Source organism: Staurois parvus, unplaced genomic scaffold (genome assembly GCF_062004578.1).
Source record: "Staurois parvus isolate SC_StPar_1 unplaced genomic scaffold, SC_StPar_1.0 ptg000154l, whole genome shotgun sequence".
Taxonomy (NCBI): domain Eukaryota; kingdom Metazoa; phylum Chordata; class Amphibia; order Anura; family Ranidae; genus Staurois; species Staurois parvus.
The window spans coordinates 15,305,672-15,326,330 of NW_028317950.1; the positions used below are offsets into that span (position 1 = coordinate 15,305,672).

Below are 20,659 nucleotides of genomic sequence, written 5' to 3' on the forward strand. Positions count from 1 at the left end.
AAAAATCAAGCAGGTGAAATCTAGGTTTTATTTCAAGCGTACCTTTACAAAAAATGTTTTCTCTTTTGGTAGAGGGAGTGTGAGGGAACCACAGCTTGTAAAGTTATACTTTTTAACTTTCTATCTTTGCAGCACCTGTGTGAAGATACGGCACGCCTTGCATCCACAGATGGGATATAGACCTTACTGGAATCATCTGGGTAAATGCCAAATTACAACGAGCAAAAGCAAAAAAGTAATACCTGGTTTCCCACCCATTGAGCTTCAATGTCTTGGATCCTCACAATACAGCTGCAGAGATCCAGTTAGACATAAGAGACGACTATTAAAAGTGCCTCCTTTGCTTTCTTTAATCAGAGAAATTAGGTACAATCCCAGCAAAAGGGTTAATGCTTATTTCTCTTGTGGCCATTGCTGCTGGTGTTTGCTGTCTTTATAGACTACTTTTGCTGAAATTTCTTCAGCACATGGCTCTCTTCTGTGTGTGTCGGATGACTGGCCCCGGTTTCACTCCGTGGTTCCTTCCTCTCACTACTGTGTCCCTTATCGACATAGGGCAGGGGTGTCAAACTCGTGGCCCTCCAGCTGTTGCGAAAGTACAAGTCCCATCATGCCTCTACCTTTGGGAGTCATGCTTGTAACTGTCAATCTTGCAATGCCTCATGAGACTTGCAGTTTGGCAACAGCTGTAGGGCCCCCAGTTTGACACCTGTGACATAGGGTGTTGAAGTAAGGAACAACAGAGAGAAGGGGACCAACCAGAAATGGAAGTACCTGTGACCAGCGTGAACCACAAGCTGGGCGGACGTGACATTACACAGGAGGAAGTTTGGCAGACAGAAGGGAAGACACAAGGCTACACGGTCGGAGCTGACTGCTCCTTCTACAGGCCAGTAGCGGTTCACACAGGTTACAGGCACTTCTGGTTTCAGTTGCACAACGGTGCCCGGGACTCTTGACAATCCACAGCAGCCTGGGACCCCCTCTACCACCTACAGCGGCTAGCACCCCACCAGACTGACCCCTGCAGGACACGGATTATGGATATACTGATGGGCTTTTTTATTACTTCCACTTTGTAAGTTTAACCATTTGTGGCTTATTAAATATCTTTTTAATACTGCACTTAGAAGGCACCTCTCTTTCTTTCCTTAGAGTTCAGAGAGTAGTGAATATACAATCTGAGGTTGTCAACAAGGGAATCCAAACTGGCAGACAAAAAGGGAGCTTGGAGCACATGCTACAAACCCAATATCACAAGCATGAGAGTGCAGGTCTGGCTGGTTTAAATCAAGTTTTGTCTCCACCCAGAAACTGGCCACATCAATCACCATGCAGTTGGACAGACAGACAGGAAGAATGTATCACAACCAAAACCAGGATGCTGGAATGAGACCAGCAGCTGTGATGGAGCAGGCGCACTACACATTCCTGACAGCATTTCTCTAAGAATGATGGATGGGCCAACCACCATGATCCTCACCCAGTCATGGTGGTTGGCCCATGGAGTAGTGATTGCTGTATGTATTTCAATGGGGGTAATTTTTTTAGAGATTCCAGTGATAAGCTGTAATTGTTCTGTTTGCCTTTGATACCTGTTAGGTGCCACCAGAAAGACATTACACTAGAACTTTCCAAGATTGTCATTGCATTAAAGTGGACCTGAACTTAGGAAACATCTAGACATGTTAGATGCTCCTAAGCAGTATGTACCTTTTGTCTTAGATTCCTCCTGAAAATAGCAGTACGCTTCCTTGTATGTGTGAGTAGGCCCTCTTCTACCCTCAGCCTCAGCTGTATATCTGCAGTGTGGGATCCAAGGCACTGCTGCCTGTGATGGCAAGTCTCACCAGGTTTGGAGTGTACTTTGGTGAGGTCACTACTATTCTGCTCACTATTCTTTTTGTTGGAGAGAAAGTTGTACATGAAGACCGGCTGAACACAGATCTCCCTGCATCTGTGTTATCCATTTTGTAGATCTGTGACTTCTAAACCTCTTTTACTGCTTCCTGATCATTCAACTACCAGTTAACAGACCTCAAGTCATCAGGAGGGCAGTTCTTACATGAGAAGGAAAAGTCCTACCTGTACAAAGATGACATTGACAACCTACACACATACAAAGTACAGAAAAAGGCAAGGTAAGTCAGTATTGCGGAATGAATCAGCTGCAGGATGACCTCAGGCAATTCTGTGACTAGTCCTTTTTAAGACATTGCTTTCACAGTTTAGTTCCTCTTTATGTCATCCATTGTAAAGTCCCCTGTATTCCAGGAAGGCTCCAAAAGCTCAGCAACACATAACACAGGAATCCAGACCTCCATTATCAATACCCATTACAATCATGGCCCCAGCCAACCACACCTAGGTTGTTCTTCTCCCTCTGCCAAGATGTTTGTTCCAGTACTGCTGCAGATACCCAACCATACACGAACAAAATAATCCAAATATTATTTTGAAAACACATTTTTGTATTTTATTACGATGCTCTGTTTAAACTTGTTTGCATGCCATTTCTTTTGCGTGGGCTACCAAATTTATTGGCGTTCCTGGGGAAATAATTATTTTCTATTCATTCAGGGAAATCAGCGAGGGAGAACCAAGCAAGACGTCCGTGGTAAGAAGTTACGCACTGATACAGACGTATCGTGATATATACTAGTCTAACATGCACTGAGGTTTGTTTAACAGTTATCTGCTGGTAATGGAAATTACCCAGAGTCCTCAGAGACAAAATCCTTTAATTAAATTTGCCTTTCCTGATAGATTTCCCTTGGGTACCAAAGAGTTTTTCTTCCTATGGATATATTATGGCATATTTGAAAAAAAAATTAAATAGATGTTTCTTGAGTCATGCATGCTGAATACTAAAGTGTTAGCTCATGGGATACTATGATTAGAGACAGTTATTATGTGTCCGTGTAATTGTCTAGATCTTTATTTTCCAAAAGAAGTCCCAAAACTACCCACAGAGAGTAGACCTCAATCAACTGATGGTGGATGAATTTGGCGTAGAATTCCAAGGCCAGTCCAATCTAGCAATCAACAGGCATTTATAATGAGGCCACACATGTTTCTATTGAGTATTGTAAAAGTAAAAAGTCTCAAAAAAAGTTAAAGCTGAACTCCAAGCAAACACCTAAATACTCTGATGAAGCCTGGTCTGGTATGACAGGAGACCTGATTTTCTCTGTTGCAGTCAATTAAACCTTACGGATCTTGTCCCTCACCCAGTTTGACTGGACAGGGAAAGGATGTCAGAGGATGAACCGCAGAAGAACAGGTACATCTGCCAACATTCAACATGTTCCTGCTAATTTGCGCAGAAATGCGCACAGGCGTTGTGTGTGGGTGCTTGGGCACATGCCGTGAAAATGCGAGTGTGAGCGCAATCGCGCATACCAGTGCGCCATGGCACACACAAAGTGCGACAGTTCTTGGCGCTCATTGGCCTATTTAAATTCAGCACTCTGGTTCACAAGCTGCGGGATGATCGTCAGACCCATATCCCTGTGCTTCTGTGTTGCTGTATTCTTGGATTTTCCGTTGATGACTCAGCTTGCCCTTGGACCTGTCTTGGCTTCTCTCCTGGCTTTGACCTTGGCTTATTCTACGGACTTCCTTTACTGCCTGCTCCCTGTGTATGACCCTGGCTAGATCTTGACCACGCTTCTGCTTCTGTTCCTGACGGACCTACTGTGAATGGTCCCGGCTTTGGCTCCAGACTCAGCCTCTTGTTCTGCTCACCTGTCAAGATTGGCCTCTGCATTCTGCATTTGGCGTTCCACCTGTCCTGCTGGTACCCTAGCACTGTCAATACTTCACCTGCTCATCTAGAGTGTCTTTTGCCCCACTGTGACCACTGCAAGCTCAAGTCCTTTTCAAGTACCTCATCCAATTTCTTCATAAATTTAGGCCAAAATGTATACTGCTACATGTCTTTGATAAAGAAAAAACCTCAATAAGCGTATATTGATTAGCTTGTGTCTACAAACTATGGTATCTACAGTATATTGGAACTTCTATTAATTTTTTTATACTACTAATGGCAGTGGTCAGCAAATTATAGTGGGACTGTGATACTGTGGTGGGCAATGTGGCACTAATTGACATTGGGTGGGAATTGACTAACTGACATCACCAGTGACACTAATACAGTGATCTATTTGTTCCTTCTTGCTGCTGTGTGAGATGGTTCTGTCTCTACAGACACAGGGTTCTGGGCTGTGATTGGCAGAGAGATCAGCAGGTCCCAACTATGAATCATTGGTCAGGACCTGCTGACAAAATCCCATTGTTTCTAATCGCAGTGGAAGTAGGCAGGGGGAGGGGGGGTTGCGGAACCCAGAAGCAGGGAGTGACGTACAGGTATGTCGCAGTATAATGCAGGTGGGTGGTCCTGCAGTGGTTAAAGCTGAACTCAAAATATGAATCTTTATTAAATTGCTCCCATTGACCCCAATGAGTTCTATTTAGCAGGGGTTCCCTAGACCATGACCAACATGCAGACCTTTGGCACTTTTTGTGCAGACCCTCGGGGCCCCTGCAGGCACTAATCTGTGTTTCCCTATTGTCCTGTTATAACAGAGATTTCTAGAAGTCTAATGTGATATGGTTTCAGTCTCCTGAAGCATGTCCCCAGTCTGCAAAAACCTATATGGCATTCGTAGTCTCTGACAGTCACCTGCAGGATGTCTGCAGCCACTGACCTTCTCCTGCATTATGTCTACAGTTGCTGACCATCTCCTATATTATGTCGGCAGTCTCTGACCATCTCCTGCATTATGTCTACAGTTGCTGACCATCTCCTATATTATGCCGGCAGTCTCTGACCATCTCTTGTTTTATGTCCAACGTCTATTACCATCTCCTGTATCATGTCTACAGTCTCTCTGAACCACCAAAGAGCAACCAGGTTGTCCTGCACCATGTGCAGGTAAAGAGCAAAGTAGGAGACTATAGGTGCAACAGGCACATAAAAACATGTCTCCTGATGAAAAGAAACCAAAAAATAAATAACACACAGTGTATACGAGTCCAATCAGAATTAAGGTTGTATCATAGCATGTTGCATTCGAAAGTCCTCCCTCAATGGTTGTGGAGGGGAAAAGGGAACTCCTCCCCAGTCTCACATATGAAGAGGTACACAGGACAGGCAAGTCAAGTAAATATCTTGTTGTGTTCAGAGCACGCAAAAGTAATGGGGTAATTAGGAAGTAAACAGAATCAGTCCGCATCTGCTTCAGGTGGGCAACATCGAAGATCAGCTTCATGTGCATCAAGCCAGTTAAAGGCCTCAGCAGCAGTATCGAAAAATTGGGCCTGCTCTCCTGATGTTATGCAGAGCCTCGTCGGGTAGAGCATGGCATTGGAAGTCTGCAGGCATTGCAATCCCTTCTGGACCTCAGTGAATTTCGTTCTATTCTCAAAGTCTCTGACCATCTCATGTCACCAATCTCTGACCGTCACCTGTATCACTCCTCTAGGGCTGATGTAGGCTGACCATTCCTTCCGAATACATTTGTTGCCTGGCTGTCATGTTGTCCTAATACCCTCAATATATTTTGAGCCACTGACCTGGAACAAGCATGCAAACCAGGAGCTCTGACTTAACTCTGACTTTTTGTGCTCTATACTCATTTTGGGTCAGCAACTTATAATATTAAAAGCAATAGTGGTCAGGTAACTACCATGTCCAGGAGGTCAGTAATTACAGTCCCCATGTCTCTTTCCACACAGGTTCACTTTAAGGATCAACATTTTCATTGTGTGCTAGCAAAAGAAAATTCAGCCGCATCCCCAATGGTACCCAAGGCATCTTCCAGTGGGAAGCTGTTTTATGTTAACAGAATATTGTGATGTTTAAATAAACCCCACCGTCCCAGACTGGCAATAATCAGCCAATATCATTTGCATAAAAATCACTGTTTGCTAGGAATATCTGCCATATTTCTCTAACAGGTTCTATAAACAAAACCCTAAGTAGGCCGCCGTTTATTCATATCCTGGGTCGTAAAAAAGGGGTATAATTTCCAGGAGGCACCTGGAGAAAATAAGGATAGGCTGAAAAGGTAGCGAGAGCTAGTTTTAATTAGAGCAGAGAGGCAGCGATACGAGGCACAAGGATGACATCTTAACGAGGTCTAATGAAGCCGTGTACGGAGGGAGACAGCTGTCAAGCTGTTCTATATTCCAGCCAAGTAACTCCATGAGACGCACTACATTATACTGGGGAGGATGCACTTGTGCTGGGACATGCAGGATGCAATGCTCGCTATATTCTACTCATAGCATCAAATGGATCATTCCAATCAAGACTATTGACAGCTGGCAGCACTCTCTACATTCCCCACTGTATGTTAAAAGTAAATAGATGTATAGGACCAGAAGAATTCAAAGAAACTAGACATAATGTACAGAACACCAGTGCTGACCCCCTTCTGAAAAATGCTCATTTCTCGGCTCTTGCGCTGATCCTCTGGTTCAGGAGTTTCAATGAATTCTTACTGGAGTTGTGGGTTATTCTGGGAAATATAAAAATATGTGATAAAGAGGTAAAAAAAAAAAGTAATGATTGCATTGACAGATCCTATGTGAGTTGAATTGGGCCTGTTAGTTCAAGTAGTCGTAAAACCTCTGAAATGCAAAATGAATAAAGCATATCCTTCTATAGTATGTACGTACCTCAATCCAAAGAACCAAGTGTGAATTCTAGTTTTTTTCTCCTCCCTCTGCTATCTGCACTAGTCACTTCTTACCATTTATCCCAGCACCAAACGATCCTGGAGGACAGCCAATGCCCTCCTTCCAGCACACAGCAGCTGACTGACAGCCTCAGCTGTGCATGTTTCCCTATGAGACTGCATGTGTGAAGGGGGGAGGGGTGTCCATTCTCTCCACTCAAGTCTCAGATTACACTCAGCTCAGTGTTGGGCAGTGTGTGACATCAGATCCTTGCCCCCTGCCTCCCGAAGCTAAGAAATTGTGTGCATTTTGAACAGCTGTAGAGGAGAGAGGGCAACAGGAAGAAGGATCAGCCGCACACCAGAGGATTAATGAATATAGTGTATATTTATTGATCCATAGGACACACAAAACACCAGGACATGACTACAGGACCTGTTAACGCGTTTCACACGTTCTCATGCTTAATCAAGTTGACCCTTCTTCCTATGTGTATGGTGGCGAGCCAGAGCCTGCACCTGTTGTGGGTTGATCTGGATTATTTGCCTGAACGGTATACCTTTGTTAAGAGGAGAGAGGGCTGCAGATATATAGTTGCAATTTATATAGGTGGATTTGTTTAATTCCTTTGCATCACCTGAGGCCAGTCACTTCACTGGGAATATGTAAGGGTTTACAACCACTTTGAGCCCTGGTTCACACTGATGCGGTGTTATTTCTATGTGGTTTCAAGTGTGATTTCAGGAGCAGCTGCACTGCAATTCACTGCAATTTTACACTGCTGCAATTTCTGTTTTGGCTAATTTTGTGACATTAGAAATAGGCGTATCTCACACTAAAATCACATTGCATTTGAACACCTATGCATTTTCACTGCTGTTTCTATTTAAGTCTATGGGGCTCACAAGTACACCGCATCGCACCAAACATGCATAGGACCCTTTTGGAAACTGCATCACTTTTGGAACGCATAGGTGTGAATGGCCTCCATAGAAAGCCATGTTATCCAATTCACAAAAAGAACATTGGGGAACTGGAGAAAGTACAGAGAAGGGCAACCAAACTGCTAAGAGGCATGGAGGAGCTCAGCTATGAGGAAAGATTAGAGGAACTAAATTTATTCTCTCTTGAGAAGAGGAGATTAAGGAGGGATATGATCAACATGTATAAATACATCAGTGGTTCATATAGTGAACTCGGTGTAGAGTTATTCACCCTGAGGTCATCACAGAGGAGGGGGCACTCTTTACGTCTGGAGGAAAAGAGATTTAATCTCCAAACATGGAAAGGTTTCTTCACAGTGAAATTAAAAATTAGTGAAGCGCTTGTATCACATGAATACAATCATGTATCTCCATATAGTGTAATTATAAATCAAAGTGACCACTATATATAATAAATGTGTGTTGACTCCCTCTAGTGAAAAGAAAAAATAGTGTCAACCAAAATAGCTAAATAACACACATTAGGAAACTAAATATATAGTGCATAAATCAAATATAATGAACAGAATATATATATACGTGAAAACAGAATATTGGCCACATACAATGGTGTCTAAATTATACATAAATGATATATGCCATAGGTGAACAAGACAATATCAAAGGTGAAAAAAATATTCCATGCATGTGACTGTGCTTTAAGCTGGAACACACACGTGATCTCCACTTCTAAGTGCAAGTACTCTCCTTCAAATGGCAGCAATGCCTGCTCACCTCCCTTCCTCGACCCACACAGGGCCTCAAAGCAGTTACCACCTCAGTGGTGTATTCCTCTGGCAGACTCCTTATTCCTCCTCCTCTCTTATGCAACTCATAAAAAGACAAGAAAGCCTTCCATAGTGTAGTAAATTTAATAGGCAAAGTTAAAAATTACAAAGTTTTCCACTCACATGCTCCTTTCCATAAAAAAGCGTTTTTCCCAGCCTGTGGGTAGATATGCATGCACCTGGGGGAATCCAATATGGCCACTGTGTCCGGACATACGTCACCAGGAAGTAGACAAACCGACGCGTAGCGTCACGTGCGTCGTGACTTCATCAGGGTACCCTCAGGGCTACGCGTCGGTTTGTCTACTTCCTGGTGACGTATGTCCGGACACAGTGGCCATATTGGATTCCCCCAGGTGCATGCATATCTACCCACAGGCTGGGAAAAACGCTTTTTTATGGAAAGGAGCATGTGAGTGGAAAACTTTGTAATTTTTAACTTTGCCTATTAAATTTACTACACTATGGAAGGCTTTCTTGTCTTTTTATGAGTTGCATAAGAGAGGAGGAGGAATAAGGAGTCTGCCAGAGGAATACACCACTGAGGTGGTAACTGCTTTGAGGCCCTGTGTGGGTCGAGGAAGGGAGGTGAGCAGGCATTGCTGCCATTTGAAGGAGAGTACTTGCACTTAGAAGTGGAGATCACGTGTGTGTTCCAGCTTAAAGCACAGTCACATGCATGGAATATTTTTTTCACCTTTGATATTGTCTTGTTCACCTATGGCATATATCATTTATGTATAATTTAGACACCATTGTATGTGGCCAATATTCTGTTTTCACGTATATATATATTCTGTTCATTATATTTGATTTATGCACTATATATTTAGTTTCCTAATGTGTGTTATTTAGCTATTTTGGTTGACACTATTTTTTCTTTTCACTAGAGGGAGTCAACACACATTTATTATATATAGTGGTCACTTTGATTTATAATTACACTATATGGAGATACATGATTGTATTCATGTGATACAAGCGCTTCACTAATTTTTAATTTTATTTTGCACTTATTGGTATCAGCTAAGTGACAGCAGCTGTATTTTGTCAATTATTCCCATGAGCGCAGGAGGATCCCTTATTATTTAGCTTTCTTCACAGTGAGAGCTGTGCAAATGTGGAATAGACTCCCTCAAGAGTTGGTTCTGGCCAGCTCAGTGGATTGCTTCAAAAAAGGCCTGGATTCTTTCCTAGATACACAGAATATAACTGGATACTAACATTTATAGGTAAAGTTGATCCAGGGAATATCTGATTGCCTCTCAGGGGATCGGGAATGAATTTTCTTCCCTGCAGGAGCAAATTGGATCATGCTTTGCTGGGTTTTTTTTTTCCCTTCCTCTGGATCAACTGTGGGTATAGGATAACAATTTTTTTTTTTTTTTTTAATGGTTGAACTGGATGGACTTTTGTCTTTTTTCAGCCAGACTAACTATGTATCTCCATTGACATGCAAATCTATGCGTTCTAGAATGCATCAGAACTGCATTAGAATGCATCAGAACAGCATAAATCACAGTCCTAGACTTCCTTAGCTCCTGGTAAACTAGCAAACACTATTTGCATTAGGCTGTCGTAGGCAGCCTTACCCCACACAGTCCCAATGCATAGACAAGGCAATCTGTGCCATATGGGTTCAGTTCACACCACGGTGCTGCAGTAGTGTGCGTTGAAAAAAGCAGGGCGTGATCTACTCTGTTTCTGTGTGTTGCAACGCTGTACACTGCATCGCAACGTCATTTTGTGACATTTCAAACTTGAAAAGATGCATCATTTACAACCCATGGCACCACTCCTTTCACAGTGCACCCCAGCATCCGCAATGCACAGTGGAGACTGGTGTGCATGAGTTCACTATGCATTATGTGCCTAGTCCAGCCTGGATAGTGTTTAGACCATTTTAAGCACCTTTTTATTCTTAGTATTCAGGTCTAACTTAAGGTCACCATACACAGGTGGAAAAGGGGGTACTACCAGTCCTCCTGTACGAGGCCCAGGCCAGCAGGAGGGCCCAAGCAGATGGGAAAATCATGTGTGGGCATGGTGGGGGGGCAGTTACAGAAACTGATTCCCTGTATGACTTTCTCTGCAGCAGCTGAAAGCTGGCTTCTTCTTCTCTCCCTCCCTTCAGTTTCAGCTGCTGCAGAGACAGCCATATAGGGGATCGGTTCCAGTAATTGACCCCCCCCCACACCGCACCCATCACCCTCCCTGTGCACCATACGCTTCCCCCTGCTTCCCAGGCCCCCCTGTGGGCCCCCAATTCCACAGTGCTGCCGGCTTCCCTCCTCTTCTTCCCACTGGCAGCTGCAAGCACACAATAGGATCCATTAGGATGGAGAGTGGGTGCAGTAAATATATGAGATTTACCTATCCCTTTCCTGAATGAACACAATGAGTGATTGGTATCGATCACTCACTGTGTTAATTTCATAGCTGAAGCATAGTTAACTGTGCTTTTTTTTTGGGGGGGGGGCTGTCAGGTTGGCTGTATGGGGCCCCATGGTTTCTAACAGCTGCCCTGACCATACACATTACAATATGGCCAAATAATCAACTTAAGTTTTAATGAATTTATTAATTATGAAACCCTACCTAATCTTATTATCCAATCAATCTGCTTCCAGTCAGGTAGGCTCTTGTATTACATACAGCTGATATAAAAAGTGTACACACCCCTGTTAAAATGTCAGGTGTCTGTGATGTAAAAAAATGAGACAAAGTTAAATAATTTCAGAACTTTTTGCACCTTTATTGTGACCTATAAACTGTAGAACTCAATTGAAAAACAAACTGAAATCTTTAAGGGCAGGCCTTGAAATTTCCACTCGCATGCTCGCATTTCGCGAGTGGAAATAACATGGGGGCAAGGGCCAGATCGATCAAACAGCCAATGGATATGGAGCGGGGTGCCGGCACCAGAGGCGGAATCAGCTTTCAGGCATTTAGGCACTCACGCACTACCCAAGGGCCCAGAGTACTTAGGAGGTCCTATGACAGGCTCCTGAAAGGATGGGGAAGGCCGCAGGGTAGATTGTGCAAGCATGCTCCGAGTCCGGTCCAGTGATAGGAAAGAGAGACTAACAGAGCCCAAGGAGGAGGACACTTCACAGACTGGTGAGAACTCAGCATGTAAGAGTGGGAGAAAGGGGGAGAACTGTCTGTGACAGGTGTGCAGAGAAACGGAGTGTGACAGGCTGAGAGAGCCAGAGGGGAGGCGTGTGTGTGTGCTTGTCTATGTGTGTGTGTGTGTGTGTGTGTGTGTGTGTGTGTGTATGTATATGTATGTGTGTGTATGTATGTGTATGTATGTGTGTATGTATGTATGTGTGTGTGTGTCTGTATGTATGTGTGTATGTATGTGTTTGTGTCTGTATGTGTGTGTGTGTGTGTGTGTGTATGTATGTATGTATGTGTGTATGTATGTGTGTGTCTGTATGTATGTGTGTATGTATGTGTTTGTGTCTGTATGTATGTGTGTGCTTGTCTGTGTGTGTATGTATGCAGAGGTGTATTTAGACTTTGTGCTGCCCTAGGCAACACAAAAATGTTGCGCCCCCCCCCCAATGAGAGAGCGAGAGAGTCAATAAGTGTGTGTGTGTGTGTGTGTGTGTGTGTGTATATATATATATATATATATATATATATATATAATTATCCCTCTCCCCCCCTCTCTTCCTTCTCTCTCTCTTCCCCCTATCTCTCCCCTCACTCTCACCCCATTCTCTCTCCCCTCTACCTCTCTTCCCCCTCTCCTCCTCTCTCTCTCTTCCCTCTCTCTCTCTCTTCACTCCCCCCCCTCTTCCCTCTCTCTCTTCATTCCCTCCCTCTCTCTCTCCTCTCTTCCCCCTCTTTATCTCTCTTTTCTATCTCTCTTCCCTCTCTTCACCCTCTCTCTTCCTTTTCTCTCTCTTCTCTCTCCTTCTCTCTCTCCCCCCTCTGTCTCTTCCCTCTCCCTTTCATCTATCTTTATTTTCCTTCTCTCTTTCTCTCTCTCTTTCTTCCCCCTCTCCCTCTTTTCTCTCTTCCCTCTCTCTCTTCCCCCTCTCTTCCCCCTTCTCTCCTCTCTCTCTTTTCCCTCTTCCTCCCTCTCTCTTTCTTCCCTCACTCTCTTCTCTCTCTCTTCCCTCTCCCCCCCTCTTTCTCCTCTCCCCCCTCTCTCCCATCTCTCTCTTCCCTCTCTCTCCCATCTCTCTCTTCCCCCCTCTCTCTTCCCCCCTCTCTTCCCTCTCTCTCTTCCCTCTCCCCCCTCTCTCCTCGCTCTCTCTCCCCCCTCTCTCTTCCCTCTCTCTCTCTTCTCTCTCCCCCCTCCTCTCTCTTCGTTTCTCAGATCATATGGGGTTGCACACACACCTCCTCCACGGGCTGCTGATCTCCATGCAGCAGGAAAGGGGGGGGGGGAGGTGTGTACAGCCCCATACGATCTGTCAGTGTAGGGATGGAGGAAGGGAAATCCCACAGAACACAGCACAGCTCACCTCCTCCGGGCTCTTCTCTCCCTGCTCCAGGCTGTCCTCTGGTCCTGGCTCGTCAGCTGCTGGAGGGAGAGGTACAGGAGCCTCGCTCTGCAACTGCTCTCCGGGCCACTGCAAGAGTACAGAAGGTACCCCTCTGATGGAGGCCCTGTATGGCTATGTCCGCCGCTGCTCACATGGCCCCTTCTTCCGGGGGGTGGTGCCGCCCCACTAAAAAATTGCTGCCCTAGGCAAATGCCTTGTTTGCCTCGCGGAAGATTTGCCCCTGAATGTATGTATGTGTCTGTATGTATGTGTGTGTGTCTGTATGTATGTATGTGTGTGTGTCTGTATGTATGTGTGTGTGTCTGTATGTATGTGTGTGTGTCTGTATGTATGTGTGTGCTTGTCTGTGTGTGTATGTATGTGTCTATATCTGTATGTATGTTTGTATGTATGTGTATGTATGTGTCTCTGTGTATGTATGTGTGTCTCTGTATGTATGTGTGTGTGTGTGTGTGTGTGTGTGTGTGTGTGTATGTGATGGTGGTGGGGGCTCTGTATTCACTTTATGTAGTAGGGGGCCCTGTGTGTGTTCTGGGGGGGGGCTCATTGTACCATAATGGAGACCATGTGTTTTAAGAGGGGGGTTGTGTGCTCATTATAACCTCAAATTATGGGGGGATGGTGCCATAATTGTGAGTAGCAGAAATACCAATCACCCCCCTTTTTTGCCCCCTTCCCCCCCTCTTTTTCTCTCACCCCCTTCTCTCTCTCTCTAACCCCCCTTTTTTTTTTTAAAAGGGGGTAGAGGACATGGCTATGGGGGGGGGGGAGGTGAAGGAGGGTATATATATATTTCTGTAACTGTATTCTGCATAAAACATTTAACAGTGTCATTTAATGAGAGAATTTAGGAGGGCGTGTTTAGGGGAGGGATTAAGGGCATGGCAGGGTAGCGGATGGGTGGAGCAACTGGTATTGAGTAACTTCTAAGGCCTGGCTAGTAGCCCTGTTTTAGGGGGGGGGGGGAAGTAAACATAAAAAACTAAAATAAGTGGTTGCACTACTGAGGAAGTCACGTGTTCGTGACGATACGCGTACAGATGGAGCCAGGCGGCAGGGAGCTTGAAACAGGAAGTGAATTTCAGATATGCGCATTTCTTTTTAACAGCTCGTAATTGCATTTTTTATTTAATAAATGTAATTCCTTTATATACTACAATATGGGGGACCCCTCTTTTATGTGTGTTTTCACTGCAGACCAGAAACCGTTGACTTAAAGCGCAGATTTTCAATGGTGGAGGATTATGCACCTATGCATGAGCTTGGAAATGCACATGGACTTTATTTCATAATTATTGCATGCATTTATGGACATTTTTTATAAATTATATATGCACTTTAGAAACAGCACTTTATTACAACATTTATATGATTTATGAAATTTATATTTTGGCAATGTGGGGAAATGATTCTATGTAGGGTAAATGATTCTATGTAATTTATGCACTTGCACCTTTATATTATTAGCACTTTCACACAATCTCTAGGTTATATGATTATTTGAGAGGATTTTTGCACCTAGGGAGGCACAGCGGTATATACTGTATATTGGTGTATTAGTTATCAATCACAGCATATCTTGAATGTACCGGTTTTGGGAAACAGTTAAATCAGCGGGTTTAATTCCGCTTTAAGGCCCCATTCGCACAGGTGATCTGATCAGGCCCACCTTTCAGTTTTCCAGGTGGACCTGATTTCTGATCTGGTCCTTGCATTCCTGTGGGCAGGCTGGTGTAAATGGACTTTTGTCCATTTATACCAACCTACCTCCAAGTCCGATCTGATCCTTTAATAAAAAAAAAAAAAATGGAAGGGGATCTATCCTCTTCCATTTAGGCAGATCAGATTGGAGGCTAGTTGGGTGTAAATGAGCAGGCTCTGTCTGTATCCGCTCTGCAAAAACTGAGCGGACATGGACAGGGCTGTTATTAGAAACTGCGGGACCCCATATGGCTGACCTAACAGGCCCTCTCCCAAAAAAAACAGTTTACTATGCTTCAGTTATAAATGAACATAGTTAGTGATCAGTACAGATCACCCATTGTGTTCATTCAAAAAAGGAAGGGGCTGATAAATGTGGCACATTTACCGCCACCCTTCTCCCACACTCCATCCTGACAAATCCTATTGTGTGCCTCTGCCAGCAGGACAGAGAGGAGGGAAGCACTGTGGGGGTGGGGGGCACATAGGGGGCCTGGGCAGCAGGGGGAAACATATGGTGCACAGAGAGGGTGATGGTTGTGGCAGGGGGGAGCAAATCCTGGCTCTCTCTGCAGAAGCTGAAAGCCAGCGGCAGGGCCCCCCTCAGTAATTGCCTGCCTGCTATGCCAATCACCCTCCCTGCCCACATCCCATTCACCCAGCTGCCTGGGCCCCACTGCTGGCCTGGGCCCCGTACAGAACTGGTGGCACCCCCTTATCCATGGCCATGGACCTGTCATCCCCCCGCTCCGATCAGCAGGGGATCTGTGAGTGTATCTCCTGGTGATCGAAATAGAATCCGCCCCATGTGAAAGGGGCATAAAGGAAATAGGAAGAAAAAAATATACTGGCAGGATTAACAGGTAATGTTATGAGGGAACTCAGAAATGGGGTAACTCAGAAATACGTCATTTTTTTATTTTACCCATTGCTCCACTTTAATGAACTGATAGACACTGAAGAATCTTTCAGTGTTAGATGTATTATCTGCTTTAAAGCACACCTGTCATGAAGGAAATATGGGGGTTGCTATTGGTGATCTCCTTCTGAAATGCTAGTTTTTTGGCTTCCATACTGATGCCCTTTCTTAGGTTCACTGACCTGGAATAAGTACGTAGATCAGATATTCCAATGTTCCTTGCTGCACACTTTACACTGATGGTGTTCAGGGTAAGGCATCACAAAGATCTAATGGAAGGATCACAGTGAGGACTGATGGATAGCTTTACAGGGAACCTGTCAGTATGGCTGACAGCTTGTCACAGGCAAGGATTCCATCCAAGGCTGGAGGATTAGAGCGTACGCGTGTGGCACCGTACATTGTGGCGTTCTTAGCTTAGAACTAGCATGGCTTTTGGGAGACAGCAGCCTCCAGCAGAGGACGGGAGGTTGAAATGTGAAAATGGACAGTCATCTTAATAGATTCCCTCTAAAGAGCCATCTATACCGTTTTACATCGTTATTGATAATTTTACAAAATTCACTTTCCATTTCTATTGCATTGCCCATCCCAACTTTGAGGGGTTGCTACATACGCCACCCTGGATAGGCAAATGAAGAAAAAGGATGGTCAATGTGGAGAGCAGAGAGGGATTAGAACCTTCCTCGGGTCTTCATAGCTGTCTTTATTATCACTGGTGATATGTCACATTAAAGTGTTACTAAACCCCGGACTCTGCATTCACTATATCTGGTCTCCCACAGTACACACAACATTATTTTAATAAATATAAACTGCTGAATACCTTTTCTCATCAGAAGTTAGAGCAGTCTTGTGACTTCTATCAGTGTTCAGCAAAGCACTAGCTAAAGCTTGTAGGAGGAGTTTTCTTTCTGATCTAGGAGGATGCAAAACCCTTGACCTCTGTCTGACCAGTGATGCTTGGCCCTGTGCTGATCACATGCACTCTCCTAAGAAAAAAAGAAAACCTCTCTAGCAAAACACACCAAACTGAGCATGTGCAAAATGCCTTCAGTTCAGTCTGTCTTATTAGGAGATAAGAGGTGGTCACTTGAAAAAGGGGAGGAACAGAGAAGAAAGGATCAAACAATCTTTTTACACAATGCAGAGGATTAACCCCTTAGGTTCCACAGTGAGTATAACAAGCATGCTTTTCTGCATATACAGACTGATTCTACTGTTGTGGGTTTAGTAATACTTTAATTCCCAAAGGCGTAACAAAACGTCAGGAAGGCCCAGAAAGTCTCACCAAGAAGTTACCACTGGGATAGAGGCTCCATTATGAGATTCCCCTTCTATTTATGTTCTACAAACAATTTTACACATTGTAAACTCCTCCCTCTCTTCACATCCTGATAGTAAATCATATTTACCACTCACTCTCTCCGCTGAACTGTGCATAGCAGAGGGTGGCCTTTAACCCTTTTTTGTGTATTTTGTACACACTTAAAAAATCATTTTAGGCCTGAAGATTACTTAACCACTTGCCTGCTGGGCACTTTCACCCCCTTCCTGCCCAGGCCAATTTCTAGCTTTCAGTGCTGTCACACTTTGAATGACAATTGTGCACTTATGCAACACTGTACCCAAACTAAATTTTTATCATTTTTTGAGACAAATAGAGCTTTCTTTTGGTGGTATTTAATCACCACTGGGGTTTTTATTTTTTGCTAAACAAACAAAAATAAGACAGAAAATGTATTTAAAAAAAATTTCTTAGTTCTTGTTATAAAGTTTTGTAAATAAGATATTTTTCTCCTCCACCAATGTGCATGAGACTGCACTGATGGGCACTGATGAGCCGGCACTGATAGACTGCACCGATGGGCATTGATGGACACTGGTATACGCTTCTGATGGGCACTGATGGGCAGTGACAGGCATTTCTGATGGGCAAACAAAGGTGGAACTGATGTAGCTGCACTGATAATCAGGGAACTGATTATCAGTGTAGATGTCCCCTGTTTAGATCGCCACTTACCGGCTCTCCTCTCCACACACACGGCTACATGTCCTGTTTAGACTGTGACCAGCTGTGGACACAACTGATCACATGGTAAAGAAAGAAGGGTGCTGAAGAGTGCCATTTTTAAATGCCTGGATCACTACATCAGCTAGCATGGGCAGTGGAACATGATCATTCAACGAAGTGTAGCTGGGGCTGGGGGTGTGGGGAGGGTGTTGTGAACCCTTGAAACGCAGTTGAGAAAAGTGGGATCACCAGTCCAGTTGTCCTGTCTGGCACGGTGGTGTAATTTTCAGGACTGGATGGGCAGAAATACAAACCTTTAGATAGACAAACAGATTCTATATATAGATTTCAGCTCTATATTTAGCTGTATAGTTGGAGTTAGCTTTACAATTACCAAATCAATATATATACAGTTGTGTTCAAAATAATAGCAGTGTGTTGAAAAAAGTGATTAAAGCTCAAAATCCTTCTAATAGCTTTTATTTCCATATACACAAATGCATTGGGAACACTACACATTCTATTCCAAATCAAAACATGAAGAAAAATATATCAAATTTGTGTTGTTCCTCTAAAAAAATTGAAGAAAAGTGAATATTAGATATCAAAAAAATAGCAGTGTTTGTATTCTTCTTTACAAACTCAAACATTCACTATATAAACTGAAAAATGTTTGAAGATTTTGTTTTCCTTTGAATCACTTAATTAATATTTAGTTGTATAAGCACTGTTTCTGAGAACTGCTGTACATCGGCGTCTTCTAATTGTAACAGTACTCACAGGTAACTTTAGACCTTCTTTGATCTTCCTGGAGCTGATTGTTGGCTGAGTCCTTGCCATTTTGGCTATTCTTCTATCCATTCAAATGGTAGTTTTTCGCTTTCTTCCACGTCTTTCAGGTTTTGGTTGCCATTTTAAAGCATTTGCGATCATCTTAGCTGAGCAGCCTATCATTTTTTGCACTTCTTTATGTTTTCCCCTCTCCAATCAACATTTTAATCAAGGTACGCTGTTCTTCTGAACAATGTCTGGAACGACCCATTTTCCTCAGAATTTCAGAGAGAAATGCACTGTAACCAGCATGTACAACATTTGCTGCCTTCCTTCCTTATATAAGGGCAATAATTGCCACCTGTTTTTCAAAGAATGAATGACCTCACTAATAGAACTCCACACTGCTAATATTTTAAACATGCCCTTTCAATTAGTGATTCAATCACACAGAATCAGCAGCATGCATGTCATGACTCTTGGATTTCTATTACTCTACTACAACTGCTAGTAAATTATTTGCCATGTAGAAATATAATTTCCACCAAACACAGTGATTGATCAGGTTAGTGATGTCTGACTGCTATTATTTTGAACACAACTGTATATATATATATATATATATATATATATATATATATATATATATACTGTATATATGCATTATTAAACATAGCACCAATATACACTTGTTTGTGAATAGTGAACATTCTTGAGGAATTTTGGTGGAAATGATTTTACTACATTTTCATAGCTTATTCATGACCTATAGAATTCTATAAGATCAGCTGGATTTGATATTGGGATGTTCTATAAGATCAGAATACCTTTTATGAATTATGAATCAGGCCAGAAGGACTCATCAGACCATAAGCAGAATGGAGTCTAGGGATTTCCGCATACAGATTTCCGAAGTCACACTCATTTAGAGCGAGTCTCACTCAATGGTGAGCAACATCAAAGGTTGAAATGGGAAATTCTTTGGAGGTTCACTCATTAAACTTATCCAATCCATTATTAATTCATCCTCGGATCCACAGCCTGCAAATCTCCATCAATTTGGCCACTGAAGCTTGCAAACCATCGACATGAAAGAAATGTGACGTAGGCGAGGGCACATCTCCGTCTATCCCGTATGGCTGTGGGACAATGCCTATCCCCTGAAGACTTCACCATGGAGATGATCAGCAAACACAGCCAACCAACTGATCTCCCTTAATCCTACAGACAGCAACCCCAGCAAACAAAGGCAGTTCATTTGAAGACTAAATAAGAAAAGGAACCTCATCATTGTCTTCCCTTGTTACCATGTTCGTTTGCTTTGGAGATTTATCTTTTTTTTTCTCAGTGCTTTTAAATACCAGTACAGAGTATATTCTTTCCCTATCCCTTTAATTGTTGAGGGATATTTGGCCATTCCCAGGGTGTAGCGTGTGATCACCTCCCAGATGTTTAAAACATGGAGCGGGTTTGTCGTTCCATTAAGTAGGCACCTTTTCATCTCATTGTGTAGCTATGTCAACTCAGATCTTCAACTTTTCAAAAAAGTTACTGAGCTGCTGAAACCTACCAATTCCATCTGACATGAAAGTGAGGACAAACTTCAGTAACAATGTGTATTTAATTAGGTAGTGTATAAGTGTTTGGATCATGTTAAACCTTTTGTACTTAAGTTACTTGTAAGGGATGACATCTGTTTGGCTCCCCATAGACATTAAAGTGAACCTGTGTTTGTCCCCCATCTACTCATCTTCTCTTCGCTTCCCTGTTCAATCACCGCAGAAAAAAGAAGATGGCCCCTGTAAGCTACAAGTTAATGTATTAGGGTCTTTCACAAGGCTGTGGTTGCACTTCATGCAACCATGTGGCAACATTGGTGCCTGATGGTTGCCCATTCGAGCACCTTGCACTTAATCATGGAAGCATGGTCCATCTGCCCCATCTCCCCACAGTACATATACCTCCCTTGTTCCTTGTATCTCCCTATATCCTTGTATAATAGAGGGGACAGTCAACCATAGGATATTCTGTGGGTGCTGATATATATATAGCAGTGAATGTGACTTTCACCAAACATTCTTTGGTGAAAACTCAATCACTGTCATTTATAACACATGGCCCGGAAAGATTCTTGGAAAGTCATTCTTGGTGAAAGTCATATAAATAGAAGATAGTTTGGTGAAAGTCACAAAAATAGACCCCTAAGAATTAGACAAATGCTTCACCTCTGCTTCAAATTCCAAGCAACTAGCATTTCCATAATGAGGTGAACAATT

At 43.3% G+C, this 20,659-nt stretch overlaps 1 protein-coding gene across 1 annotated transcript in view; it reads right to left on the reverse strand.

Annotated features, from left to right (window-relative positions):
- The window catches only part of CFAP77 (cilia and flagella associated protein 77), a 247,853-nt gene that overhangs the window by 101,286 nt on the left and 125,908 nt on the right, over positions 1 to 20,659 (reverse strand). The window lies entirely within an intron of this gene.